The sequence below is a fragment of the Rhipicephalus sanguineus genome, chromosome 2, assembly GCF_013339695.2.
Source record: "Rhipicephalus sanguineus isolate Rsan-2018 chromosome 2, BIME_Rsan_1.4, whole genome shotgun sequence".
NCBI lineage: Eukaryota > Metazoa > Arthropoda > Arachnida > Ixodida > Ixodidae > Rhipicephalus > Rhipicephalus sanguineus.
This window is the reverse complement of record NC_051177.1, coordinates 209448236-209462294: the sequence shown is the minus strand read 5'-3', so window position 1 is coordinate 209462294 and position 14059 is coordinate 209448236. Positions and strand designations below refer to the sequence as shown.

Sequence of the window (14059 nt, the reverse complement as noted above, 5' to 3'; positions counted from 1 at the left end):
GGTCACGAAGTTTACAACGGTCCATTCTTTTATCCGAAACGAACGCCAAAACACAGCAATAAACAAAGCCACAAGTACGTTTGAAGCCGCAAGCACGAAGACTAGGCAAATTTGTGCACTACCCATCATTCCCATGGTAGCTGAACGATCGCAGCGCCGGAGTCCCCTCTAGTTAATTTTAGGAAACTCTATGATCCACACCACGGGGTTTCGTCCACTCGGTGCCGCTAGGCGCCGACTCTGCTCGATTTCGCGGCCAATAGCGCAATGTGTGTACACCGCGTGCTGCGAGTGTTCGGTTGCCAAGCCTGCCCCTTAGGTTGAATTCTGTTCGGAGTTTTAAGCGCATGACAAACGACGTGTGATGTCATTCAAATAAATTCAATAGTCGTTAGAGGCAACAACCTTTGATTATATCCAAATTCTCAGCAGCTGCTGTGTAAGCGCATCGTAAGTACTTAAGATGTAAACAAGAAATAAAAAGGTTGAGAGCTCGAGGAAAAAGCACGACGGTGATATGAAATATTGACAAGTTGTGTGCAGTTTTTTATTATTTTTTTGCGACATATTACAATTCCTACGTTAATAAATCGAAGTTTGTTGACTCATTCACGGTCGCCTGAAAGTACTCTGAACAGAATCAGTGTAATCATACTAAGGTAGATAGATACGAAGCTTTCGCATCGGAAAGTCGTAATAAGATGTATTTGCAATAAAAGAGTGTAAATCACTCTCAACGGTCGACTCCCGCGGTCATTGTAATAAAAAGACTCACAGGGACATTAATGCATTTGCCTAAGATGACTCGAAGGCGGAAGCCATCTTCGTTTTCTTCAGTCGATGTATTGTTCCTCCCCTGCCGCCCTGCGAATGCTTTCTAGACCTAATGTGGTTTCGCACTGCCTCCAGGATCGGAGGCACTGCGAGCGTTCTACACATCACCTGGTGTTGAACTGCCTCCGTGATCGGCCCGAGCATGCAAAGCGATAATTTCATTGGTGACGCCATCATAAGGCGTCACGTTGAGTGACGTCATGATGACTTCACATATTTTCGCTGTCTGTAATGTCATGACGACGTCATATGGTAACGTCATCATGCAATCATTTTTTGCATCACTCGACTTGATGCTGCCGACGCGGGGCGGCGACGGCCAATTTTCGCGTTTGATGAGGAATTTACGGCAAGATATTCAATCTTGTTACAGCGCGGTAAAGAGTATAAAACGTGTAACGAGTCAAAAGCGCTAAAATGAATGGTGGGAAAGAGCTCTCTTTCTTCCTGACGCCTTCGCTGATTTTTCTTACTGTTTACCAAGCTCTACTATCGGTGTAAAATGAAACACAAACAGCAGAGCGCGTCGCCCAATCATCAGGGACTGTATAGTGCGCGCCGTCCTGTCATCACCATTGGCAGGCACGCACAACCGCTTAGGCAGCACTGCGCGATCGAAAGCATGATTGTGGCTCACGAGCGGCAAACTACTGGAATGTCTCTATCTCTAATCATAAGGGTGCGAACTGTACCACGCGCACCGCTGCTAAAGTTTCAATCGGAGCCGATACTACGCGTAACATGTTTTAATGTGCATCCAACTTGCCCAATCTACGCTAGTTGTCCGCAATAACCCGCTGGTCAGTGAACTTACCAATTTTACTTTGTCGACAAGCGTTTTGTATACACAGGTCCACATGACTACAATTGGGACTGAAGTGCGAATTTTCGTTCAGCTCAAGTCCGTTTACACAACACTAACTTTTTGCGAATTAGCCGTAAAATTGATCGCGCTTCGCTTCCAAAGCAGCGCAGGCTCGTTAACTTGCTTGGCGAGACGTTCGTGCTTTCAGGCAAGCTATTTCAACGCTATCGAGCCAAGTGAGTTACGTTACTATAAACTTGGCGGCATGATCCTGTCCGCGATGGCTGTGGGTATATGGAAGATATATGTCAATTGTTAACGTTTCTTAACCTACTGTAATGCTGGCAGCCTTCTAAAGTAGTAGTACTAGAAGAAAATACACCTAGTAGTCAAGGAACGCCGTGCGACGCGAGCGAACAGTAACGAAAATTCTGCTGTTCTAGCCACAGCCTAAGCAGACGACAAAAGACGAATCCTCCCTTCTGCGTCGCCGGACCGCCTCTCACAGCACTGCCATTGGTGGCGCACGAGATGAATAAATCGATCTCGCCGCCAATAGGGGCACCACCGAAAGTGCGTAGCGGCGGCTGTTGGAACCACAGGCGGGCTTCGTGCCGGAGGCGCCTGCTTTCACTGCGAGCATGGGCGATGTGTGCGCGCGCGATTTGACTCTTGTGCGCGTCCCAAATAATTACTTCCGCGGCCACAGTGTGCGCAAGGGAACAGCACCTTACAATAGTGGACATGCCTCCAATTTCAGAGTTTTATGGCACGACATTGTCACTATAAGCGCCAAGTGTAATCATGGCCTCTGAGATCCGGCGGGCAATCTCGGAGGCCATGCTCAGACGAGCATCAACAAGCTTCCCTACGAAGTGGCACTCATCGTAAATACGCCGTTTTCTTTATAACGCCCCGACCGCTAATGGCTTCATTTCTTGACGCGTGAACCATCGTTTTCTATGGGAACACTAGCTTCGTTCACATGCCGTGTGTTTTACGGGCAGACTTTGAAGGAGTGCTGTCGCGCCGGCGAATGGTTTGTACAGGTGCGGCCACGTGAAATGTCAGCGTTGGTAAAACTTCCAAACCAGCACTATAAGTTTGAGAAAAATAGCCCGTATAGGACTCCGGCAATAATTGCGTCATTTGGGTTTATTGGATCATTGGATATTTCGCCGTTCTGAAAATGCTGGCGGCAGATCCTGGTGTGTTTCGTAGGCTCCGAGGGGCTCCCATCCTCTTTAAAATGTCCATAAGGTTACAAAAAAGAGTGGAAGAAGCAAGCATTTAGTTAAAAGTATATATTTTAAGTATTCACAGTTTGAAAGCAAACGCGAAGAGTGGTCAAAAATATTGTTTTCAAATACGTGCGTAATTGCAATCATTTTCAAAGGAGATACAAAAGTAGAATGAGGCAACATCAACACATAATCACCCGTAACACGCAAAGAAAAAATAAGCAGCGGTAGCTAGCCCCACGACCAAGAAAAAGAAACTTGAAGTTTTTAGAATCGACCCCAGGCATTACACAACTTTTGTAAATACCATGAAGTCATGTTAAGAGGCATTCAAAACGAGGTTTAATGTCCTGTCCAAAGCCTTCAATGCTCACAGGTGCCAGGTAGCCAATACGCAGATAGCTAAGGCGAAGATTCTGCACCGAAGATCGCATGTCAGTGTGATAGATAGGTTGAGCATTGCACCCAATTCCGTGCAGCACATGTGTGATTCAATTGCGCTTTTCTGAAGGTGCCGTTACCTGCTTTGTAACACGAAGTCCTTTCTTTAAAGCGTCTAAGCACAGTTACTTCTCATAGCTTTACTCCGCCTTGTCAGGCTTTGCGCTTCGCATATTTCGTTTCTTTTGAAATGCGGCATTGTGTCTCATGAGTAACAACAAGCTCTGTGCATTGTAGCTTACAGAATGTAGACGAGGCGCACCAACTGTAATCATGATAACGTCCTCTAAAGCCGTAGCGACATCAAGGAAGAAATAAAAACACGGTAATCGTTCTAACACTGACGTAAACGAACCGCGATTGCTAACCTTCTGTGTCAAACAGCGGAATCGCTCTTTCTCGTGAAGCAGCACCGGAAACTTGCAGAAATGTGTTCCTGGCGAGTTTTACGAGCTGGCTTGCCAGGTTCTTAAGCTGGGGCGAAGTGCCGCGCCATAACCTGTATCCATCTATTCAAAGCGTCGTGGAACGCGAAGAGGAACGCTACGTGCGTCGTGTCTTCCCTCTAGCCCGACCGTTAATTCTCAAAGGGCGAGCGGGAAACGCGGCCGACAGCCAGGCGAGCGTCGGACAGCTATTTTTAGGGCCACTTTTCGTGCGCCTCTCAAGGGCAGTTTTCAAATTGAAAGAACATTAGGAGCGTTGCGTGTGCAAGTGTCGGCAATGGAGAATCAGACGCTCTTAGATATTTCTTGTATATATACTTCGTCAATGTGTATATAATTGTAAATTGTGGTTATAGTTCATCAAAATTGTAAATTAATAAAACATTGTGTACATATGTATATGTAACAACGTATGTCACGTCTTCATATGATGGTAGAGGGGTTGTGCTGAAGATTCACGGGTTTTCCCGATCATCTCCGAGCCAGCTTGTTTTTTGTACGTGTTTGAGCAGCCAACTACGCAGCAATTGTTTCTGGGCATCGCTGACAGAAGCGTTAAATTGCGATGGAAGACGCAACTATGCAGCAACAACAGCACTCGCCTTGACGCTCACGGGAACAATGCTCACCCGAGCCTGCCTACGCTTCCGAGCCGTGGCGACAGGCGGCGTTGTCGGCGCTTTGCGTAGCGCCTATAAGCAAAAATCATGAGTTAATTTGAAGCCGAAAATGTGCCAACTTGAGCCGGTACCACACGTGGTCGCCACAACCTCGAATACACTAGAGTTGCTGTATATGGATCCTTTTGCGGTAGCATATAGAGCAACTATAGAACACAAAGCAGCAGCAGCAGTTACCAACTGATGTAAACGGGCGTTTGTAAGGTTCTTCTGTTTTAACGCGAAAGCCTTAGATGCCTCATAGACACGAGAATTGAGCGTCGGCGTCGGCGGCGTCAACACGAGTGATGCAAAAGATCATGACGTGATTACTCACAGATCGCAAAAATTTGTGACGTCATTATGACAACAACATGGCGTCACATCTCGTGACGTCATCACATGAAATCGTCCCTTGGTCAAACGTGGGTCGATCACGGAGGCAGCCCAAAACAACCCCAGAAAGCTTGCAATGCTTCCGATCTTGCAAAAACCACGTTAGGTGCAAAAGCTTTCGGAGGGGGTTGTGGGGGGTTATTACCCCCTCCCCCCCAAAACCCCTCATCCCTTCATCACAACCATCGACTGAGAAGAAAGGATGTATTGAAGAAAAAGAAGATGGCTTTCGCCTTGGAATCCTGTGAGTTTTTTCTTTCTTTCTTTTTCTCTTTGCCGCTACACACCCATAACCTGCTGTAGTGAATGATAGCGCACGTAGGACACATGATAACTCTGTCTTCCTGTATGTATACTTGTCGTTTGTACGGTGTGCTTGTTGCCTAGTAGTTACGCTTACCTGTGCCCAATAGAAGTCCCTCTGTGAATGCTCGAAGTGAATAGTGTTTCTGCCTTTTTAAGGCGCTGGCACACTCGATTTGTCGTACTGCGTGCGTAAGGACTGCAATATCCCGAGGTGCAATACGAGTGGACGAGAAAGGAAACAACCTGCCGTCCCACCCATTCTTGCTTTTTCGACCTCCTTCAGAGAAATAATGCTTTAGTTATCAGTGCTTCCTTGTTTCACCTTAAAATAAAAATGTGTAGCGCTCGCGTAGCACTTGTTCGAACACTCGTATTCGTCGGGATATTCGCCGCTGTAACAGCATATTCGGCCGTGGCCGAAGATGCTGTTATCTGAAAATGCTGTGTCTGGATGTGCTGTTCAGCGGCCATGGTCCCTGAAGTCGATGAATTGTTCGCTGTCCATGGTCATCGTATTCATTCATGGATAAGCGTGACTGCACGATGTTAGCAAATTGAAGCTTAATATCATTATTGCCATAGATACCTCGGGTAACTGCTGATACTGTTTTCCACGAGCGTGACATCGAGCGATTACATGCGAACACACCATGGTGTTGGGTAGAAGAATTTCCATGCGATGCACACCATGTTACCGGCCTCTTGTACAGTAATGTCTTGTTTTGTCCAACGAATGACCCGTATAGATGCCACCAATTTTAGACCACCGTTATCGACAGCTATAGTTATGAAATGCATTGCAGTTTCCTTAGTGCTGAAACCTAGCGGAATATTTTTAACACGAAAGTGCTTTTACCGGAGTCCACAAGACTTCAGTGACGTATTTCCGTCACGGAAATGACGTATGCACACGATCCGATGGCAAAGAAAAACTTAAAGAAGTTATATCTACGGGAGTCGAACCCACGACCTCTCGGTCCGCGACAACAGATGCCGGGCACGCTATCCGCTGCGCCACGGCCACACACTCTCCGAGGCTTTAAAAACGCGCCTTTAATATCTCACACTTTCCTCTCACGGTGCTCGGTCGGCGGGGTGGTGTGGCCGTCTGGGGGTGGTAAAGTGAAGTAATAAATTATGACCACAGTTTCGACGATTAGCTCCTGCAATGCGTCGTTGCTACGCGTCCGTTCCGTTCGGCGCGTTTCCAATAGAAGTGCAATTTTGTCAACGCCTTAACACACCGTGAGGTGGCGACTTTAGCCCAAGCCTCGGCCTCTCTCACAGCATCGATCAATATACCTCTGCTAGTACACTCTTGCTCTGCGACGCGCGCCTGCCTCGCCTGGCTGTAACACCGCATTCCCCGCTTACGCTCGCCCCACACACAGTGTAAGATATATAGTCTTTAGGTGGGCACACTTCTTCCAGTACCAGCTTGAGAAGCGGAGGTTGGCCAGCGATTATTGTTTCGCACGGTTGTCTTGCGATAGAAGTACTTTATATCTTAAGATACACGATACATTATCGAATGTATCGGAAATGCAGATACAGATACTCGTCTTTCGAGGCGTATCGCGATACAGATACAAGATACCCAAAGAGTATCTAATATAGTATCTAAAATACATGCATCTTCGATAGTGCCCAGCCCTGCTTGCGCGTTCGTTTCATGCGTCCTCCTTTGTATTTCACCAGCGCGCTTTAACTGTCAAGCTGTGGCAGTTGTTAATTCGCGCTCATCCTGTGTATGTTCGTTCGTGCGTCCTTTCTTCTTGAGCAGCGCGTTGCAAGTTTCGAGCCGCTTGTCATTATTTGCGTGACGTTATACTTGTTGCTATAGCATTCATTCCTTCACCCTCAGGTTCAACAATGCACAACAAACGCTAAACTACGTCTGTGAAGACACGTTTTACTTTCGTGTTATACCGATTCCTATGACAGAAGAATCAGCCATGTTTTTTTTTTTTTTTGAAGTTGTGTCGTCCAGCCGAGAGCTATCCGCTGCCGCCAGCGGATACCTATCGGATACCTACCTAGCGGATACCTATCGACTGGCGTTCGGCGTTGTTACTTTTTCAGGTCGATCGCGTCTCGCGAGCGTCCTATCTTACACCGTTGCTCGCCCCGAGAAAAAACGCGGCCGGGCTAAGGGTAGGCACGACGCGCGTTGCGTTTTCTTCTAGTCCCGCCGTGGTGTTCAATGACTGTTTAACATGTGGCGGTATGCCGCATGCCTAAGTTCTGCGTCCATTCAGCGACGCTCTTCTGGCTGTCACACCATTTTCGTTGATTACACTCTCACCGTTAACTACTACAGCTACCACGAAGGTTTGTTTAATCATTGATCATGGATGTTAGTCGTCGTGATGGAGATGTGCCGCCCAGCGTCAACTTGGTGCATCCAGGTTAAACGCTGCTATAGGTGCGAAACACCAAGATTATTTGGGCAAGCTCTCATATATTAATGTGCAGTAAACATTTAACAACTTCTGTAAAGACGCGTTTATTTTCGTGTTATACCAATTCGTATGACGGAGGGATGAACCATGTTTTTGGTACACAGCAGTAGCACGTCTAATCTTAAAGCCGATCTATTTACAACTGTAGCTTCCGATGCACAAAACCAACGACGGCTGCACGGACTAACCTGGAAACGCGTGCTTCAATTAACGAACCTTATCTGACCCCGCGATGCTGCTCCTGCAGCGATGTCAAAAGATAACAGTGCAGTGCTGCAGGGAACGTCAGGCCGCGAAAAGAGACGTATCTCTGTAACGAAGGCTAGCAGCACAAACAGTGCATAAAAGCAAACAATCAATGACCCTTTATTGTATGTAACAGCGGTGACCACACTGCTGCGTAAGTGGTGTAATGCTATCTACGGCAGGGAACGAGCAGTGTTTTAATGATTAAGCCCCACGATTGTCCAACTTATAAATAAATATTCTATTCCTAACTCCCATCAAACATTGCGTCTGTTATGTCCAATTATGTTTTTCTCTTTCATGTTTGAGTGGCCGCGTCTGAGTTTTGTAGCGTTAGCTACACTTGCCTAGCCGGAGCCGATTTCGCGTGGATCCTCATGAGCTGTGCTGCGCATGCGCGAGGATCAGTGATGTCACACAACTGGCTCACCGGAGCCGGCATCTCACGCGCTCTCCGCCACCGCCGCGCGCGGCTCGCCGCTGCTGGTCTGCGTGTTCGGGAGGAGTGGCGTCGTAGCCGCGGCAGACACACTGGCGCCCGCGCGCGCGCAGACTCTGCCACCGCCGCCCGCGACTCGCCGCTGATGGTCTGCGCATTCGAGAGGAGTGATATCGTAGCCATGGCAGACACACTGGCGCTGGCGCGCGCGCAGCTATTCGCCTTCGGTCTGCAGTCGCCGTCTGACACTGCGCTAGAGCCGCTTGATAGCCCCTCTGACTGGCGTTTGCAGGTGGGTAACGCCATGGCGAAGGAGAGCGCAAATGCTGCTCAGCGGCGCGGAAGAGCCGGGAAGCTAATCTCATCGGATCCTGAAGTAGTTGCCTGGCAATTAGCAGTTTAGCGTACAAAGGATGAACATAAGAAGGCTAATAATCCTAGACAATCTGGAAAGCTAAGAATAGTCAGCTGAACCTTTGCTAACGCTACGTGTATGCTGGCATAGCCGAGCTAAGCCACTGCAAATTTTTTACACAGATATGTGTCTTGTGTGACAGCGATTGAATAATTAGTGAGTGTGAGTGATTAGTTGTGCGACTGGCACAGTGTAATCTTGTATTTTTAACACGAAAGTGTTTTATGCCGGGTTCCTCCAAGACTTCAGTGTCGTATTTCCGTTACAGAAATGACGTCCAATTGCGCAAGATCAGATGAAAAAGAAAAAAGTTCCGTCTGCGGGCGTCGAACCCACGACATCTCGGTCCGCGACAGCACATGCAGGGCACGCTACCACTGCATCACGGTCTTTTGCTTTATTGCCTATTTCCAAGCATGAAGTACATGATCAAGCACACAGCGGTAATAACAAATAGTGTCAGTCCTACTGGACGGACATCACTTTTAAAATTCCTTGAGCACTTTCAAGTCACACACTCTGGAGACATTACAAACGTGCCTTTGATACCTCGCGCTTTCCTCTTGCAGTGCGCTTGTTCGGCGGGGTAGTGTCGCCGTCTGGGTGCGGTAAAGTGAAGTAATGCATCAAGACCGTGGCCTCGACGATTATCTCCTGCAACGCGTCGTTGCTTCGCGTCCATCCCATTCCGCACGTTTCCAATAGGAGAAGTGCAATTTTGTCAACGCCTTGACACACCGCGAGGTGGCGACCTTAGCCAAGGCCTCGACCTCGCTCATAGCATCCATCCACATTAAATAAAGGGGACCATGAGGCGATGCGAAGCAGCGTTTTGGCATGTCGAGCCCGCGTTTCAGAGGGGGAGGCGAGAGGGAAGGGGAGATGGGGAGGGGAAGTGGAGAGGGGTAAAGTGGGAGAGGGGGAATGTGGGAGAGGAGGTGTGTGGAGAGGGTTCGCGCATGGGCAGTAGGGGTGGTCACGCCGCACACCACCTCCGGATTGAACTCTGCTATAAGATGCTTCGCATCTAAAATAGCTCTGCGACGCACGCTTGCCTTGCCTGGCTGTAACACCGCGTTCCCCGCTTACGCTCGCACCGAGAAAAATTGCCGCCGGGCTAGAGGGTAGACAGGACGTGTGTTGCGTTTCCCTCTAGTCTGGCCGTGGTGTTCAATAACACTTTAGGTTGACGCGGGATGGGCACCTTAGACGAAGTTCTGCGTCCAATCTGCGACGCTCTTCTGGCTGTCACACCGCTTTCTGTGATTACGCTCTTACCGTTAACTACTTCAACTGCCACTAAGATTTGTTTATTCGTTGATCATGGACGTTACTCGTCAGGATGGAGATCTGCCATCAAGCGTCAACGTGAAGCGTTCACGTTAACGATGCTATAGCTGCCAAACACCAATAGACATTGTGCAAGTTCCCTTATATCAATGTGCAGTAAACATACTACTACTGATGTAAAGGCACGTTTTACTTTCCTGTTACACCGATTCCCATGACGAAGGGGTCAACCGATGTTTTTTCTATACTTTCCTCCACTGCAATACCTGTTTGCACGTGGGTAATGAAAGAAATAATAAATCATTTCAGTAATTAATAATTATTTAATTGCATATTTACGTAAGAGATACATACACATTCACTTATGAGGTGCGACAACGTTGCTCTTAAAAGCCGTCGCCAAGTAATATTCTGCTCTTCAATTCTAATCAAACGCAAGAAAAAGCCCCTATTATAAAGTGTTGACAGCTACTGAGCGACACTATAAGGTATAATAAAAAGAAAACGTTGCTTAGTAGCGCATGGATGCGAGTATTGGAGGCTTTGTCTCACTTCAGCAACAACCTGTGTGCGAAGGCTTCGAGCTGAGCGCTGAACTTAAATCGAATCAATGAATACAACAGACACGTACTGCGTTATAAACCTGAAAAATCGAAAGGAAATAAATAAACCCGGGCACAATAGACAGGAGAGGGCATAGCAGTGAAAGCATGCGCTTTCTTTCCGGGCGACGGCCGGGCGTTCGGCGGGTCTCTCACCGGCAGTGCCCCACATCCGGTGGGGCCAACGCCACCGCGATGTCCCACTTACGTAATCCTGACCACATTGGCTACCAAGCCTCGGCCAGCCCTCGCCCTCGGCTCCTTTAAGAGCGAAAGTCGGTCCGTCGTCACACTTTCTTCCACGTGAATCGGTCGCGGGGCCAGCGAGGGACGCAGCCGTCATTGACAGCTTGTGTGGCGGCAAGCGAAGCAGACAGCGCACGCAGCCATGACCTCGCTCAGGATCGACTACGTGGACCAGCTGCGCCAGTGGTTGTACACCAAGGCTGACCCGAGGGACCCGCGACTGGTACAACCGTGGGAGACCCCGTGTTCATCACGGTCACAGTCTCGAGCTACCTGCTCTTCATATACGTCATTGGACCGCAGCTGATGGCGTCGCGGAAGCCGCTTCCCATCAAGGGACTCATCAACGTCTACAACGTGTTCATGGTGGTGTCCAACATGTTCTTCTGCTGGAAGTTTCTCGCCAACTTACCTTGTACGGTGGTTACAACCTCTTCTGCCAGGGAATGACCTACTCGACGGACGAGCACTCGCTGAACATCATGTACTACGGCTACTTCTACTTGTTCGTACGCATCGCCGACTTCCTGGACACGGTGTTTTTTGTGTTGCGGAAGAAGTACGGACACCACATTACACGCCAGCATGTGATGCATCATTCCCTAGTGGTGGTCAATGGCTGGCTCTTCCTCACGTTGGGCGGCGACGGACAGACGCTCTTCGGCCTCATCATGAACTGCGCCATCCATGTGGTAATGTACAGCTACTACTCCTTGCCGCCTGTGGGCCCAGTACAAGCGCTACGTGTGGTGGAAGATAGCACCTCACCACGGCGCAAATTGTGCAAGCATGTGCTCATTATCGCTCACGGCTTCATCACTATCTTCTACGACTGTGGCTATCCCCGGTACTTGCTGTTGGTGGCGATGCCCCAGGGAATGCTGGGACTGGCCCTCTTCATCAACTTCTTACTCTCTTCGAGTACAAGCGCAAGACGTTCTCAGAGGCACTACTGACGGCGTGTGCCTATGCTCAAGAGGGACTAGCCTGCTTCGTCTGTGGCAGTGCTTGGCCATGAAACGAGAAAGGACTACGGGCACCTAGAGGCGGCGCGAATACAGCACTTCTTTAGTCATATTTCTGCTCCTCAACACTACGCGCAGCCTATCAGTATGCATTTTCCTTTCTGCTACTACCGAGCCTGTTCTTTCATCCAGTGTCATCAAAGCGCCACAACAGCTTTCCGTGAACCAAGTGAACCAATGTTACGAAACATGGAGAAGCAACCTCATCTTCCATGCAGGCTGAGGAAGCCTGCAACCATATTGTGCTCGAAGAATTATTCCACTTCCACGTGGACGCACAAAAGACACCAACGTCCTGTACAGCGAGCTCTGTTCATGCAAGCTGCTTATTAATTGTCTTTGTGAAGGGTTATGGCACAGCCTAAAAATAGTCTGCGTGGTTTAAATTTTCAGAGTGAACAGGGGATTAAGCGTTATGACACATATACTGTTCACAAAACTCAGGGCAGCATCCATATTGTGATGATAATAGTTGTCCATGTCTTTAGTTCATAGAAATTCATGTGATCAAATTATATCGGCATGTTTTTTTTTAAAGAAAATGCGCTTAGTGAACTAAAGTCCTCTGTCTCTAAATGGGGGCTTCATACTTAGATACAAACAGATTTCTATTACGGCAATACCTACAACGCGCTTGATGTCGGCTAAAGGTTTTTTTCAACAGTTTAAAAGCTGTGATGATAAATCGTAGATTTTTGCAATATATACGTGGGTTCTTGTTGTTCAATGATAAATAAGGTGCAGTTAAGAGATCACCAGAGTGATTATGCCTTGCTGATTATGCAGTCTATACTCGTATGCTACGGTAATGCGTAGTTTGTCAATACAGTCGGCGGGCACTGTAGTTCGTAGTTTGCAATGGTACCAACTACAAACAGAAGTTGACTTTAAACGTAATCATTTCCGGTGCTCTCAGTACCTCTCTCTAAAATGAGAGACGACATGGAGGGATCTTTATTTTTTGCGGCAGCTCGGTGAACTGAAATAATTTGCTCAATTTGAGTGTGTCTCATCATAAGTGCGGAAAAAAGACTAGCATGTTTCACACCTCGGTTACGCGAATAAATACATTTTTTTACGTAAGCACCTAGCACAGAGGCCAAGTTCGGGTCACATATTACCGTTTTAAGTAAATGAAGTGGAAACTACACAGTATGAGTGGTAAAGCATGGCTTTCGCTATAAATGTGTATCTAACCAGAGTAAGCTAACCACGCAAACTCTCTCAGCAGTGTGGATCTGAAACAGCAAAGCAGGGTTCAACAATGAGCACTTTTTCAGAAACACAGAACAATGAAGAAGCGAAAAGTAAAATACATGAACGTTGTATTTGTATTGTATTTTCGCTGGACTGGACAACCTCATATAATCGAATGTACCGTTTTGGTACGCAGTTTCGCTCTGTGCAGGCAGCCACCGGCATGTTTAGCCCACAGTTAGTTTTGCTGGGATCATGTGCAGAGTTTACTAATTATCGACGAGAGAGCGACGTCGTAAGCTTGGGCACCAGTATGCTTCACAACAGCACGGCTAATTCAAGTTATCGATTGTGTATATGGGGCGCTAGAACAATGAAGAACATAATTTGTAAGGGTACAATAGCTTATGCAACTCTGATTTATCATAGTGTGAAAGTCGTATTCCCACTGGGCATTCGCCCAGGTACTATCCAGAGCCCTGTCTCTACACCCAAGCAGCAGCCTTATTAATAGATGAATATCGTATTTAACTTATGTCACAGAGTGTCAAAGCATGTAACACGATCATTTCAGCGCCACAAATAATAAAACTTCTCATGTATAACTTTTTCATACTCCCATTATCTCCCTATTACTCCTGTACTAGTTCCTAATAACATGCTAGCTTCAAACTCTACGCATGCATCTGAGTAGTCTCAGAATGTGTAGTTCCTAATAACATGCCAGCTTCAAACTATACGCATACATTTCTAATCTCACAGTGTGTTAAACTCAATTGGCGGCCCAGCATTTGTGGTCAGTCCTAGTCCGCGTTTTTTTCATCACGTGCAACGCTACGGCATTTCAAAATTCTGCCTTTAAGAGCATAAATACGGAATACAAATGACAAAAACAACGAAGAAGCTTTTTTAACTTCCGTATGTAAGAGTAACGATAATTCCCTCCATTTCTAAATCTCCAAGGTTTGACTATTAGCACGTAATAACAAAGGGCGTATGCGATGGTCGT

The 14059-nt window shown here is 47.5% G+C and overlaps 1 pseudogene; it reads left to right on the top strand.

Moving 5' to 3' along the window:
* Nucleotides 1-10970: 10970 nt before the first annotated feature.
* On the top strand, nt 10971-11846 carry LOC119382209 (elongation of very long chain fatty acids protein 7-like; annotated as a pseudogene).
* Nucleotides 11847-14059: the final 2213 nt, after the last annotated feature.